General features: G+C 42.5%; 2 long non-coding RNA genes across 5 annotated transcripts in view; one reads left to right on the forward strand and one right to left on the reverse strand.

The window, feature by feature from the left end:
* LOC134351867 (uncharacterized) overlaps positions 1-13,321 on the forward strand; it is a 31,777-nt gene that overhangs the window by 11,672 nt on the left and 6,784 nt on the right. For both annotated transcript variants that reach the window (XR_010019286.1, XR_010019287.1), the window contains exon 3: positions 12,193-12,275. This is a non-coding gene — a long non-coding RNA (uncharacterized LOC134351867). The remainder of the gene's footprint in view (positions 1-12,192; positions 12,276-13,321) is intronic.
* The window catches only part of LOC134351866 (uncharacterized), a 63,987-nt gene that overhangs the window by 10,680 nt on the left and 39,986 nt on the right, over positions 1-13,321 (reverse strand). Inside the window, exon 4 of one of the 3 annotated variants that reach the window (XR_010019283.1) lies at positions 10,924-11,012. The exons of the other annotated variants lie outside the window; for them this stretch is intronic. This is a non-coding gene — a long non-coding RNA (uncharacterized LOC134351866). The remainder of the gene's footprint in view (positions 1-10,923; positions 11,013-13,321) is intronic. 3 annotated transcript variants of the gene reach the window in all.

Genomic DNA, 13,321 nt, shown 5'->3' on the forward strand with positions numbered 1-13,321 from the left:
GGTTGGAAAGGAAAGGGGAAGATGCCAGAATAAGAAGGTGGGAGGAGGGGGGAATGAAGGCAAGCTGGAAAGTAATAGGTCAAGTCAGGTGGGTGGGGGAGAGGAATGAAAACCAATATATTTCCAAGGGTACAGCATTCCCACGTTCCTGCTACCCTTGTCTTATGCGATGGTGAGGCTGCAGGTCTAAGAGGTGCTGCTGGAATGAGTAAACATTGTGAACTTTGTAAACAGTGCACACTGCAACCTTGGTGCTCTGATTGGTGAAAGGGGAAAATGAATGTTTGAATGCTTAGGATGGTAGATGTGTACTAATCAAACAAACTGCTCATCAAGGATGGCATACAGCTTCTTCACAGCTGTTGCAACTGCAGTCATCCAGGTACATGGAGAGTGGTCCACCTCACTCCTAACTAGGGCCTTGTGGATGGTGGAGAGGATTTGGGTGGCAGGAGGCAAGTCACAAAACATGTGATACCAAATCTCTGACTTGCTCTTGTAGTCACAGTATTTACACGGTTGACAAAGGAGGGCCTGGTCAAGGGTAACCCTCAGAATTTTGGTGGCACGGTACTCAGAATTGTTTATGTCATGAGTAGGTGGTTAGACTCTCTTGCTGCAGATGTCATGACACTTTTGTGTATCCGATGTAAAGTGTAAGGATGACTGGAAAAGAGAGGTGGTCCAAGTATCAAAGTGAATTGATGACAACAAGCCACAGCTAAATTGACACCTCATAAGTAGGTTTGAGGGATGAAGGGGTTAGAGCTGGTAAAGTTTAGCAAAGATATGCTGATAATATCTGCATAACATTTCTATTTGTAAATTATTTGCATTTGTAATAACTACATTACAGAACATTAAACAAGAGCTAACCTTCTATGTTACTCATTAGGTAATGTGTAGCCAAAGTGCATATTTTTGTACACACTGTCCTTGGTCCTTAAACACAGAAGAGATAAGCTTCTATCAACAAATACGTTCTTGAAAGCAGGACAGGTCATTTTAATTGTTCACACTTTAGTGTAAAACAAGATTCCATGTGTTGCTTTATTTCTCTCGTTTGTGCTAAGTTACTTTCATACTGTACACCAGTTTTGAATGAAAACTTCTGAAGGAAGTGCACCAAAAGTAGGATTTTCAGGGCTTTAATGAAGAAGACCAAGTATGCAAGGGTGAAAAGAGAGCCTCTGTGGAAAACCTCTGCTTCTGCACCAATTTCTTAAAAGTAGGGTATGTAAGCAAGCTGCAACGTGCCCATAAAGAGACAAGAGACTGCAGATGCTGGAATGCAGAGCAACTAACAACCTGCCGGAGGAACTCAGCAGCTCAAGCAGCATTGTGGGGGAGAAAATGTCAATGTGTCAGGCTGAAATCCTGCATCAGGACCTAGAGTAGAGAGAAGAGAGGGGAGGGCAAAATACTTATTGAGTTTGTCCATCATTTCTTTGTACCCCATTACTTTAAGATTAGATTAAGAGAAGATTAGCTTTACTTGTTACACGACATTGAAACATACAGTGAAATGTGTCATTTGCTTCAAAGAGCATGTTGTGCTGGGGGCAGCCTGTAGGTGTCGCCATGCTTCAGGCACCAACAAAGCAGATCCACAGCTTACTAACCCTAACCCGTACGTCTTTGGTGTGTGGATGAAAGCCTGGACTACCCAGACGAAACCCACATAAGCACAGGGAAAATATACATTCTCCTTACAGACAGTGGTGGGGATTGACCCCAATATTCTGATCGCTGGTATGTAGAGTGTTACACCAGTGCTTATCGTGCTGCTCCTACCTCTCCAGAGTAATTTTCCAGTCATCCATTGTACACTCCTGCCTCTCTTTTATGCTTTATATATCTGAAAACAAAATTGGCATCCTCTTTTATATTATTGGCTAGCTTATCCTCATATCTCATCCTTTCTCTCCTGATTGCTTTTTAGATGTCTTCTGTTGGTTTATAAAAGCTTCCCAGTAATTTTTGCTGTATTGTATGTTCTCTCTTTTGTTTGTATGCTGTCTTTGACTTCCCCTGTCAGGCACAGTTGTCTATTCCTCCCTTTAGAATGTTTCTTCTTTGGGGTGAACCAGTCCTGTGTCTTGTGAGTTACTCCCAGAACTGCAGACATTGCTGCTCTCGCGTCATCCCTGCTAATGTCCCCTTCCAGCTCCTCTCTTGTGCTTCATCAGTTACTTTGACTCAGTAATTCATTTGTGTTGCCCAATCTGAGATATTCCTTTTGTTCCACTCATCCCCACCACCTTCCTATCTCCCCCCGCCACCCCACCATTTTCCTTGCTAACTTGTTTGTCTCTTTCAAAGGGACATGAACCTAAACAGTTAATGGTTTCTTTCTCCCCCACAGAGGCACAAGAGTCTGCACAAACTGCTGAGTGTTTCTAGAGCAAACTGTGCATTTTCGGTTTGCATAGGAGATCTAGAGTTGATACAGAGATGGTAAATAACTTATAATGAGAACACAGTACAGCACAGTACCAGCCCTTCATCCCATGATGTTGTGCTCATCTTTTAACCTACTCCAAGATCATTCTAACAATTCTTTCCCACATGAAGTTTCATGTATAGTTAATATATTAAAGAAGTTGAATTAAACTCCCCTACTTGGAGTAAGACCATAAGGGATAGAAGCAGAAATAGACCATTCAGCCCATCGGGTCTGCTCTGCCATTCCATCATGTCTAATTCCAGATCCCAGTATTGATTAAAATTCTGGTTGCCACATTATTGGAAGGATGTAGAGGCTTTGGAAAGAATGTGGAAGAGTTTTACCAAAAGGCTGCTAGGATTAGAAGGTATGACTATTGAAGAGGTTGAACAAACACAGATTGTGTTCTCCTCTCAGCCTTCAACTCCTCTCAGTTGAAGGCTGAGAGGAGATCTGAATATGATCCTTAAATTATGAGAGGCATAGATAGTGTAGAAAGTCAGAATCTTTTTCCCAGTGTAGAAATGTCAACTTCTCGAGGACATGCATTTCAAATGAGGGGGGAGTTTAAAGGAGATTTCTGGGGTGCTGCTATTTTCTGCAGAGGTTGAAGAGAGTTGGACTATGCGCATCAATACTCACAACATTCTAAAGGTGCGCAGTGGAGAGCATCCTAACACGCTGCACCACTGGTTGGCATGGAAACTGCATTGCAGCAGACAGGGCAGCTCTACAATGGGTTGTCAAAGCTGTCCAAAGCATTGCCAACACCAGCCTACCCACCACCAAGGACATACGGATAGAAAGGTGCCGGAAAAAGGACAGCAACATCATGAAAGATCCCACCCACCCTGCTCATGGATTGCTTGTCCTAATCCCATCAGGGAGGAGGTTACATAGCATCCATGCGAGGACCACCAGACTTAAAAACAGTGACTTTCCCCAAGCAGTAAGGCTGAACAACCCTCCCCCCACCCACAACACCCCATCACTGTTACTTTATCATTTCCTATCACAATCACCTTAAGTAGAAACACTCCTGTACCCAGCATCAAGGTATGTACAAATAATCAATCTCTGTATATAAGCTATCATATGTATTTATAGTTGCTGTTTTTTAATTGTGTCTTTTTCTTAAGTGTGTTTTTATACGCTGCATCAGATCTAAAATAATAATTATTTTGTTCTCCTTTACAGTTATGCAATGGAAATTGCATTAAACAATCTTGAATCTAATTTTTTTTTACACATAGAGTGGTCGGTGAGGAAATGGACGGCCAGCTTTAGTCTTGAAAGCAGATACAATACAGATATTTAAGAGACGCATCTATAGAAAATCACTACCAATCCCCAGTCGCAGTGGTGAAAAGCTTTTCAAGGTGCTCCCTTTGGTGCACTGATGTACAAAGGGATGTTGGGGTGCAAATCCACAGCTCCCTGAAAATGGCAACACAGATGGACTGGGTGTAAAGGAAGCGTACGGCATGCTTCCACTCACCAGTCGGGTTATTGAGTATACGCTGGAAGACAGTGCTGCACGTGGAGCACTGTGTACAGTATTGGTCACCACATCACAGGAAGCTGATGGAGAATTTGGAGAGGATGCAGAAGAGGCTTATCAGGATACTGCCTTAATTGGGAGTGTTAGTAACAAGAAGAGGATGGACAAACCTGGATTGTTTTCTCTGAAGCACTGGAGATGGAGGGGTGACCTGATCAATGTATTTAAATAATGGAGAGACATATTTAGGGTAGACGGACTGACTTACTTCTGGTAAGATGGTGATGCATTTGGTCGTAGCGGCTACTACTGGGTCAACAAGGGTGCTACTGTCGTATTTAAACATATTTTTAATGATTGCGAGATACTGTTCTACATTAAGAACTTAAAGTACTGCAGGTCTACACCATCAGCAAGTTGCTCGCTAACGGAGAAAATGAAGGAGCCGCACAATGTGCTGCCGGCTGAGTCGAAGGAGGCTTACAGTCTGCTAGCGAGTGACCCTCTTGGTTGCTATTCATGTGACCGCAAGACCCTTTGGACATTGTTAATGTGACATGTCGCAAGTTTGATTCACTGATTTATTGGCGGTGAGCAGGGGCAGGTGGCAGGGGAGCTGTGTAGCCTGCGTCATAGCAAGGACTAGACCTCAAGCCTACAGTTTTACAGCTGCCAGGAGAGAGGCGTTGGAGCCAGTGCGCTCCACTGGGGGTGGTATCCAGGCTGGCATCACTGCGGCCCCCCCCACCCCCAGTATCCAGATCCTGACCCAGATCTGGGCTATACCCTCAAAATATCTGGACCTGCCTCTCGGTTTTTCTGCACTACCTTACTTTCCATTTTTCTATTTTTTATTTATGATTTATAATTTAAATTTTTAATATTTACTAATTTTTTCTATTTTTAATATTTTAAAAATATTGAATATTTGTAATCCAGGGAATGGGAAGCACAGAATCAAATATCGCTGTGATGATTGTACGTTCTAGTATCAATTGTTCGGCGACAATAAAGTAAAGTAAAGTAAGGTATTCACTTGCCAGCTTGGCAGAAGACATTTGGTTGACTGAAGATTTGAATGGATTCAGGGTCTGTATCCTATATCTATGTGTGAGGACTAGGCCCCAAGCCACAGTGTTGCCTGTTTACAGCTGTCAGGGGAGAGGCATCAGAGCTGGTGTGCTCCACCAGGGGTAGCGTGGCGCAGCATCTGAGCTGGAGTTGGTGCTGCCACCTCATCTCCTTCTACCTTAGGCCACAAACTTATCAATCACCCCTGCTGTGGACACTTTCTGGAGGTCCAAGATCCATATGCTCCACGACCACTGGACTAAGTGTGGAAGTGTAGGAGGAGACTATGTTGAAAAATAAATGTACTAGGTTTTCTAAAATTGACTCATTCTACCTTGGGCCACGAACTTATCAATCACCCCTCATATGTTAAATACTAGAGGACATGCACTTAAGGTGAGGGGAAAAACTTTAAAGGTGATGCATGAGGCATGTTTTTTGACACAAGGAGTGTTAGGTGCATGGAATATGAAGTGCTGAACGCAGGTACATCCCATCATAGAACATGAAGCATAGACGGACTCTTGAATAGGTAAGGCATAGAGGGATATGGACCATGCACAGGTCAGCACAGACATTGTGGGCTGAGGGTCTGTTCTTATGCTACACGGTTCTATGTTCTATGATGAAATTAAACTTCAATCCAGTGGATGTGATCTAAATAATTTTATGGTCAGGGCTTGTGGCTTCACCTGTATAGGTAGGCGATGGTTTCCCCTCACCTTAAGTGCATGTCCTCTAGTATTTAACATATGAGGGGTGATTGATAAGTTCGTGGCCCAAGGTAGAATGAGTCAATTTTAGAAAACCTAGTACATTTATTTTTCAACATAGTCTCCTCCTACACTTCCACACTTAGTCCAATGAACTATTCAGCCCAGTTGGTGTGCACTGCCACACTATGGGAGAATTAACCAAAACTGCCTTTGCAAATACAGTCTTTCTGCCCAATCGCTGTTGATAAAAAGAGAGACTGGCTCATCACTGGAACTGCCCCTCTGGCTCCCACAGGTTGGTAGGAGAAGTACCAGTTACATCTAGACCGGTCCAGTGCAGAATAAATAAAGTAAAGAGGAACAGGAGTTTGGGCTAAGAGAAGGGCATGGAGAGAATTCCACAGCACTAGTTCCAGCCCCTCTACTCTGACACACCCACTGCTGCCTCCATGCATCCCCCTCACCCTTGTGCCCCTAACCACCATGCCCCCAGTACTGTCACCAACCTCCCTCTCTTCTAAAAATGAGTATTATCCTGAGTATGAGTATAGAAAGTCCAGTGAATGCTGAACTGCCTCCCATTAGCCCCAAACCACCATCAAAAGGGTTTCAGGGCAGAATATGAGAACACTCACTGCAGTTGCTCTATGTGCAAGTGAGGGAGCAGTCTGAGAGTGTAACAGGAGAAGACAAGTCAGAGCAGGAGAGAAGAGCTCGATCCATGAGCAGGACTAGAATGGCCAGTTTGACAGTGGGGAAGGGAGAGGATAATCTGACAAGGGGAATGGAGGGGGTATCCTGAGAGTAGGGGAAAGAAGCCAGTCCAACATCAGGGATGAGAGGCTCGTCCAAACGTTAAGTAGACGGTAGGAGTGGGACTGGCCATTGGGTATGACTGGCTGTGGGTATGACTGGCCATTGAGTATGACTGGCCATTGGGTATGACTGGCCATTGGGTACGACTGGCTGTGGGTATGACTGGCTGTGGGTATGACGGGCTGTGGGTATGACTGGCCATTGGGTATGACTGGCTGTGGCTATGATGCAGCAGTGTAACGGCAAAATAACTGGTCTACCAACCAGAAGTCTGGACTGTTGAACCAGAGTCAGAGTCAAAACTGCAAACCTGAACGTGGCAACAGGCAAACATAAATTCAAATTATTAAATAAACCTTGAATTTCAACAAAATCTACTGACTTAAAAGTGCCAAAGTATTGTAAACACCCGACTGGTTCACTGCTGTCCTTCTGGAAGTGGTGGGTGCTGTCCTTTCCTGATCTGGTCTGTCTGTGATTCACCAATGTAATTCACTCTTAGCTGCTTCCTCAACTCAGGGGCAATAAAGGGCAGACTAGTAAACTGAAGAAAATGGTCTGTAAACTGCTATTTCCACATTTCATTCAGTTGTTGCTTCCTCAGTTTAATGTCCTCCTGGACCACTCTAACCACACATCCACCATGTCTTGAATACTTTAATATTTCCACCAGACTCTCTCTTACTCCTTATTCTAAGAGCATGCACTCCGGTTTTAGACATCCCCACAAAGGAAAACTTCATTCCAGTATTTACCCTGTTTTAGAACTTGATGTTTCTTCTCAACTCCCACAAGCACAAACCAATCTGTTCAGTCTCTTTTCATTCAACAAATCTTCAATATCCAGCATCATCCCAGTTAGTATTTTCTAAACCAACACTAAAGATAATATATCTTTCTTTAAATAATGGGACCGAGTCCAGATGTTGGCTCATTTTGTGCCTAGTATAATTGTGGTAAGACTTTGCTAATTTTATACCCCAACCCCCCTGAATTAAAAGCTGGCATTATACTAGCCTTGCTAATTAGCTACTGCACCAGAACATTTGTTTTCTGTGCTTCATGACGAGGGCCCCCAAGATCTCTCTATGTTCCTCAGTTTTATCTGTGTAAATAATACTGCTTTAGCATTTTTCCTTCCAAAGTGAACGGGTTCAAATTTTCCAAAAGTGTACTCCATTTGCTGATTCATTCACTCAGCTTATCAATTCCTCTCTGTAAGATGTCTCTCTTCTCCTTACAGCTTGCCTTCCCACTCACTGTCCAGTTGTTCAGTCACAGAATCGTTTCCAATGAAAACAGACCATTCAACCCACATTGTCCACACCAATCAGCGGGTACCTATCTGAACTAATTTCATCTTCTAGCACGTGACCCAGCGCCCTCCGTGCCAAAGCAACTCAGTGGCACGACTAGACACTTCCTAAACGCTGCCAGTGACTCTGCTTCCATTAATCTCTCAGGCAAAGTATTGCAGCTACTCACCACTCTGCAAGTGAAAAAGGTCCCCCTCAGATCCCCACTAAACCTACGTTCTCTAAATTTATTCACTCTGATAAGTGTTGCTGCAGTGTTGCTATCTACACCCTCTAATATTATAAGACCTAGGAGCAGTATTAGCCATTCGCTATCGAGTCTGCTCTGCCATTCCACCATGGCAAATTTATTATCCCTCTCAACCCCATTCTCCTGTCTTCTCCCTGTAACCTTTAACACCCTTAGTAATCAAGACCCTCTCAACCTCCACTTCAAACGTACCCAATGACTTGCCTCCACAGCCATTATTGGCAGTGAATTCCACAGATTCACCACCTCCTAGCTAAAGAAATTCCTCCTCATCTCTGTTCTAAGGGACATAATTTTATTCTCGGGCTGTGTCCTCTGGTCCCATATTCCCCCACTATAGGAAACATCTCTCCACATAAATTCTATCGATGCCTTTCATATTCGATAGGTTTCAATGAGATCCCCCTCATTCTTTTAAACTCTAAAGAGTACAGGCCCAGAGCCATCAAACACTCCTTATACATTAACCCTTTCATTCCCAGGGTCATTATATACCTGTTCCCTGTTAACGTCCTCTGCTCCATAGTAAATAGATTCAGCCTCTCTAGTCCTTTCTCACACCTGAAACTCTCTTTCCTAGGCAACATCCTGCTGAGTCTGCTCTGCACTTTCTCCAGTGCCATCAGATCATTTCAATAGTGTGGTGATCAGAACTGCGCACTGTATTCCAACTGAGGTTTGAACATTGTCTTATAAAATTGGAGTACAGCCTCCTTGCTCTTGCATTCAGTACACCAACTAATGAAGGCCAGTATCAATATTGACTTCTGTAGCATGTAATCTATTTGCACACTCACCTTCAAAGATCTTTGGATTTACTGTATACACCAAGTTCCCTTTCTTCCTTAATATCCCCCGGGACCTTGTAATTCATGGTGCATGTCCTAGTCTCATTAGCACTCCCAGAATTTTCATTACCATTATCTGTTTTGCTACCTTGCTCTATCACCTTGTGTTTTCTTTCATATACAATAGAACCCTCCTCTCAACTATTTGGTTCACAACTTTTTCTACAGTTTTAGTTGGCCTGGAAATTGGTCACAATTCAATTCAAGTGAGGCTAATTCTAACAGTCCTACAAATGTGATGATCAAGACCAGGGCTGTTATTTTTTGGTCCATATTGGGATGAATGGTCAAGATAACTATCTGTAACATTCTTCACTGAATAATTGGTAATTGGTTAATTAGTGATTTTATATATATATATACACACACACACACCAAGATACAGTGAAAAACTTTATTTTGCATGCCATCCATACACATGGTCTGACAACAAAAGTGCAGTGAAGTAGACAATAAGGTGCAAGGGTCAGGACGAAGTAAGCTGTGGGGTCAAGAGTTCATCGTTATTATTCAAGAGGTCCATTCAATAGTCCATTCAAGAGGTCCTGCAACAGCACGATAGAAGCTGTCCTTAAAGCTGGTGGTGTGTGTTTTCAACCTTTTGTATGTTCTGACTGATAGAAGGGAGGAGAAGAGTGGGAGGAGACTTCATGTTAACTACTGTTCTGAGGCAGTGAGAAATATAGACAGAGTCCATGAAGAGGAGGCTGGTTTTTATTGTGAAAGACTGAGCTGTGTCCACGACTCTGAAAATCTTTGCAGTCTTGGGAAGAACAGTTCATGAGGTGCATCCAGATGGGAAGCTTTCTATGGGACATCTACAGAAATTGGTGAGTCATCAGAATCATGCCAAATTTCCTTAGCCTTCCAAGGAAACAGAGCGACTGGTATGCTTTCATGGCCGTGGTGTCTACATCGTTGGACCAGGACTAGTTGTTGGTGATGTTTACACCTATGAACATTCTACCTCTCTTCACAGAGCATGTGGACCTTTCAACTGCCTGACTGGGAGAATAGGAACTTAGTGGGTCTTGAACCCACAACCTTCTGACTCTTAGGCTGTCCTATGGCCAACTATCAACAACACAGGAGAAATAAGTTTCCTTTTTAATTTTCATATAGCTTTTCTATTTATTGTTTACAAAATATCATAAATGGGGAAGGAAAAGAGGTTGATTGACAGTCAAGAATCATCCAATAGGAAAATGAATAACTAAATAGCAACTGGGTGAGGTTGTTCAACCAATACTGCATGAAGATAGGTCCTTAGAAAACATCCCACCAGAATTAGCATCTCTAGCCTACACTCCAGTCCTCTACATCCTATTGATTTTCTTTTACATCGAGCAGAATTTGCATATTTAAAAAAGTCTCTCCTCCAGTGGAAACGGCTCTCCGTGGTGGTGAGGACACACCTGAACAGGAGGCAGACTAAGTCGGTGGGGGTGGGAGGGGGATGACTCCTAAGATAATGATGAGGCTGATGGTGGAGGAAAGGAGTAGGTATGGATTTTGTTGTGGAACACAATAATAGTCAGATACAGTAGCTTCCCTTTCTCTGAAGACCGTTATCTATTATTAAAAGGGGAAATCATTCAGCAAGGGGTGGAATGGCCTGCATGTATATCTTGAGGAAATATCCAAACGAGAATTATTGGACTGAGGAAAGACAGTAACAGGGATGTTCACCAACCATCAGCTGCTGGGATAACTGTTTCCATTGAATTTTAGGTGGACAGGAATAACAGCATACAACTTGGAGATGTAGTGAGCAGTGAGGGAGATGATGACAGATTTTACAAGAGCATAGACAGGCTAGTGGAATACGAAAACACAGAAGACAAGCTGAGTACTGTAAACAGTATATATTGCAAAGGGAGGGTAGGAACTGAGACTTGATGGCATAGATGTATTTATGTTAAAAGGTGATTAGGCAGGTTGAAAAAATGGTTAAATTACCACAGTAGTTCTTGAGCTTCATAAGTCCTGGGCATCTTGGTCAGCACAGATGAGTTGAGCCAAAGGACCTGTTTCTGTGCTGTATTATCCTAAAAGTGAACAGAGCACAAGAGTTGTTTTGCCACAACTGAGATACTGAGTCCATTTCTGGATATTGCAGACTGTGAAAGCCTTGGAGAGGAGGTAGAAAAAATTTAGTAGAATAGTTCTGGGGATGAGGGATTTATATCACAGGGAAAGGATGCTGGGATTACTCTCGTTAAAGCAGAGTCTAAATAGTGAGAGAGTTCGGACAATAGATGGAGAAAAAGTGCCTCCATTGGTTTGAGGGTCACGTAAAATCAGAAGATCCAAAGACAAAATGTGGAAATGCTTGCATCCAGAATGTTTTGCCTTTCAACGTGGTGGAGTCAACATTAAATAGAGCCTTGCTTTAGGATTAGCACTTGAAAGAAAAAGAATTATAGTGGAGCTGGATGTATTTACTTTTGGGGAGCCAACACTGATTCAAAGGCCCAAATGGCACAAGCCTGAGCTGATGTTATTCCTTGAATCTATTAATCTGTCTGATCCTACAAGCATCAGAACTGCCCACTACTGTCACGTGTTGTAATAGTTTTACCATTACTAATACATGGAACACGATCATTTTACTGAGAAGTCATGTCATACCCCGACGTCCCACCTCTCCCGGAACTTCCGGGAGTCTCCCGCATATTAATAGTGGCTCCCTGATGCCCGCAAATTATATACAATATCACGGAAATCAATTTTTTTAAGAGCAAACGAGAAAAAAGCAAGAGAGAGCATGAGAGAGAGAGAGAGAGAGAGAGAAAGAGAGAGAGTTCCAAAAAAAAAATAAAATGTACGTCACCCCAGACTACACTAAAGTCTACCCTGCCTAATAGGGGTCAAAATAATCACAGTGTTGCTCGCTGCACTGTTTACAACAGTGACTTTTCTATTGCCCATGGTGGGTTAAGACTGTAAAAGACATGTTGAGGTGAGTTTAACAGGTGTCATTCATTCATTAGCATAGCTAACGTTATTTAAACTAGCTGACTCGCTGCTCAGGAGCTACTCTATTGCAAACATCCCACCTCTCCCACAAATTGATGGTGCTACCTCCCTGAAATGAGTTTTTGCAGGGTGGGATGTCTGCATACCTGAACCTTAGTTCTGGAGACTTTAGATCAGGAATACATTTGTAGGAAGGACTCCAATATCCAAAGGTTGAAATAAAAATGTCTTTTTTCTTCCTCCTCAAAGGGCTGATGCTCTAGTGCGGTACTGAGAGAGTGCAAAGCTGTAGGAAGAACGGGGAAGTATTCCCTGGGTTCCCCTGGAACTTGGTAAGCATCATATTCTTGGATTTCCTCGAATAGATAGGAATAACTTTAGTTTTTCTCCGAATCTGTTGACATCAAAGTACTGAAACTGCAAATTTCTTTGACCAATTGATCTATTATATCTTCCAGTAGTATCTCATGTTCTGCAGAATTCACATCTGAGGTACTGAATAACTAAAGGCAGACTAATCACTAGAACACAATGTTTTACACACAAGCATTTTAAACGAGCTGCCTGCGCAGATAGTAGACACATTGTGAGTCTCGTCGAAGAAGAAGACGGAATGCAGAGAGCAATAGGCCAGTTAAATTAACATCTGTTGTCAGAAATATGCTAGAATCAATAGTAAAAGAGGCAATAACTCATCATTTAGGAAAGAAAAAGCTAATCAAACCTAGTTAACATGGTTTACTGAAAATTAAATCACGTTTGACAATTTTTCTCAATTTCTTTGAGAATGAGGGAGTGAATGAACCTGTAGATGTAGTGTATGTAGATTTTATTGTGAAAAGGTTGGAGTTAAGAAAAGGGAAGTTTTGTTACAATTGTACAGGGCATTGGTGAGGCCACATTTGGAAAAATGTACATAGATTTGATTCCCTTGCCTAAAAGAAGGGATATAGTCCAAAGGGTGTTCAACAGGCTAATTCCTGGGATGAGAGGGTTGACCTGGAGCTTTCAAACACACAAGATCCCAAGAGGGCTTGGCAGAGTAGATGTTGAGATGTTTTTATTCATGAGAGAGTCACAAAAAGGGGGACATACAGAAGCTACAAAGTAAGGAGGATATTATTCCAAACTGAGATGTGGAGAAATTTCTTCTCTCAGAGAGTAATTGGCTATTTGTTATTACATGTGCCAAGTTACAGCAAAAATCTTGTCATGCCATCCAGATAAATCACTCCATAAACAAGAACATTGAGGTAATACAAAAGGAAAACAAAACAATGCAGAATATGGTGATACGGTTACAAAGAAAGTACACTGTATGTAACAAAGCGCAGGGGTCAGGATAAGGTCCACCGAGAGCTCAAGAGGATCGTGAACT

Source organism: Mobula hypostoma, chromosome 9 (genome assembly GCF_963921235.1).
Source record: "Mobula hypostoma chromosome 9, sMobHyp1.1, whole genome shotgun sequence".
NCBI lineage: Eukaryota > Metazoa > Chordata > Chondrichthyes > Myliobatiformes > Myliobatidae > Mobula > Mobula hypostoma.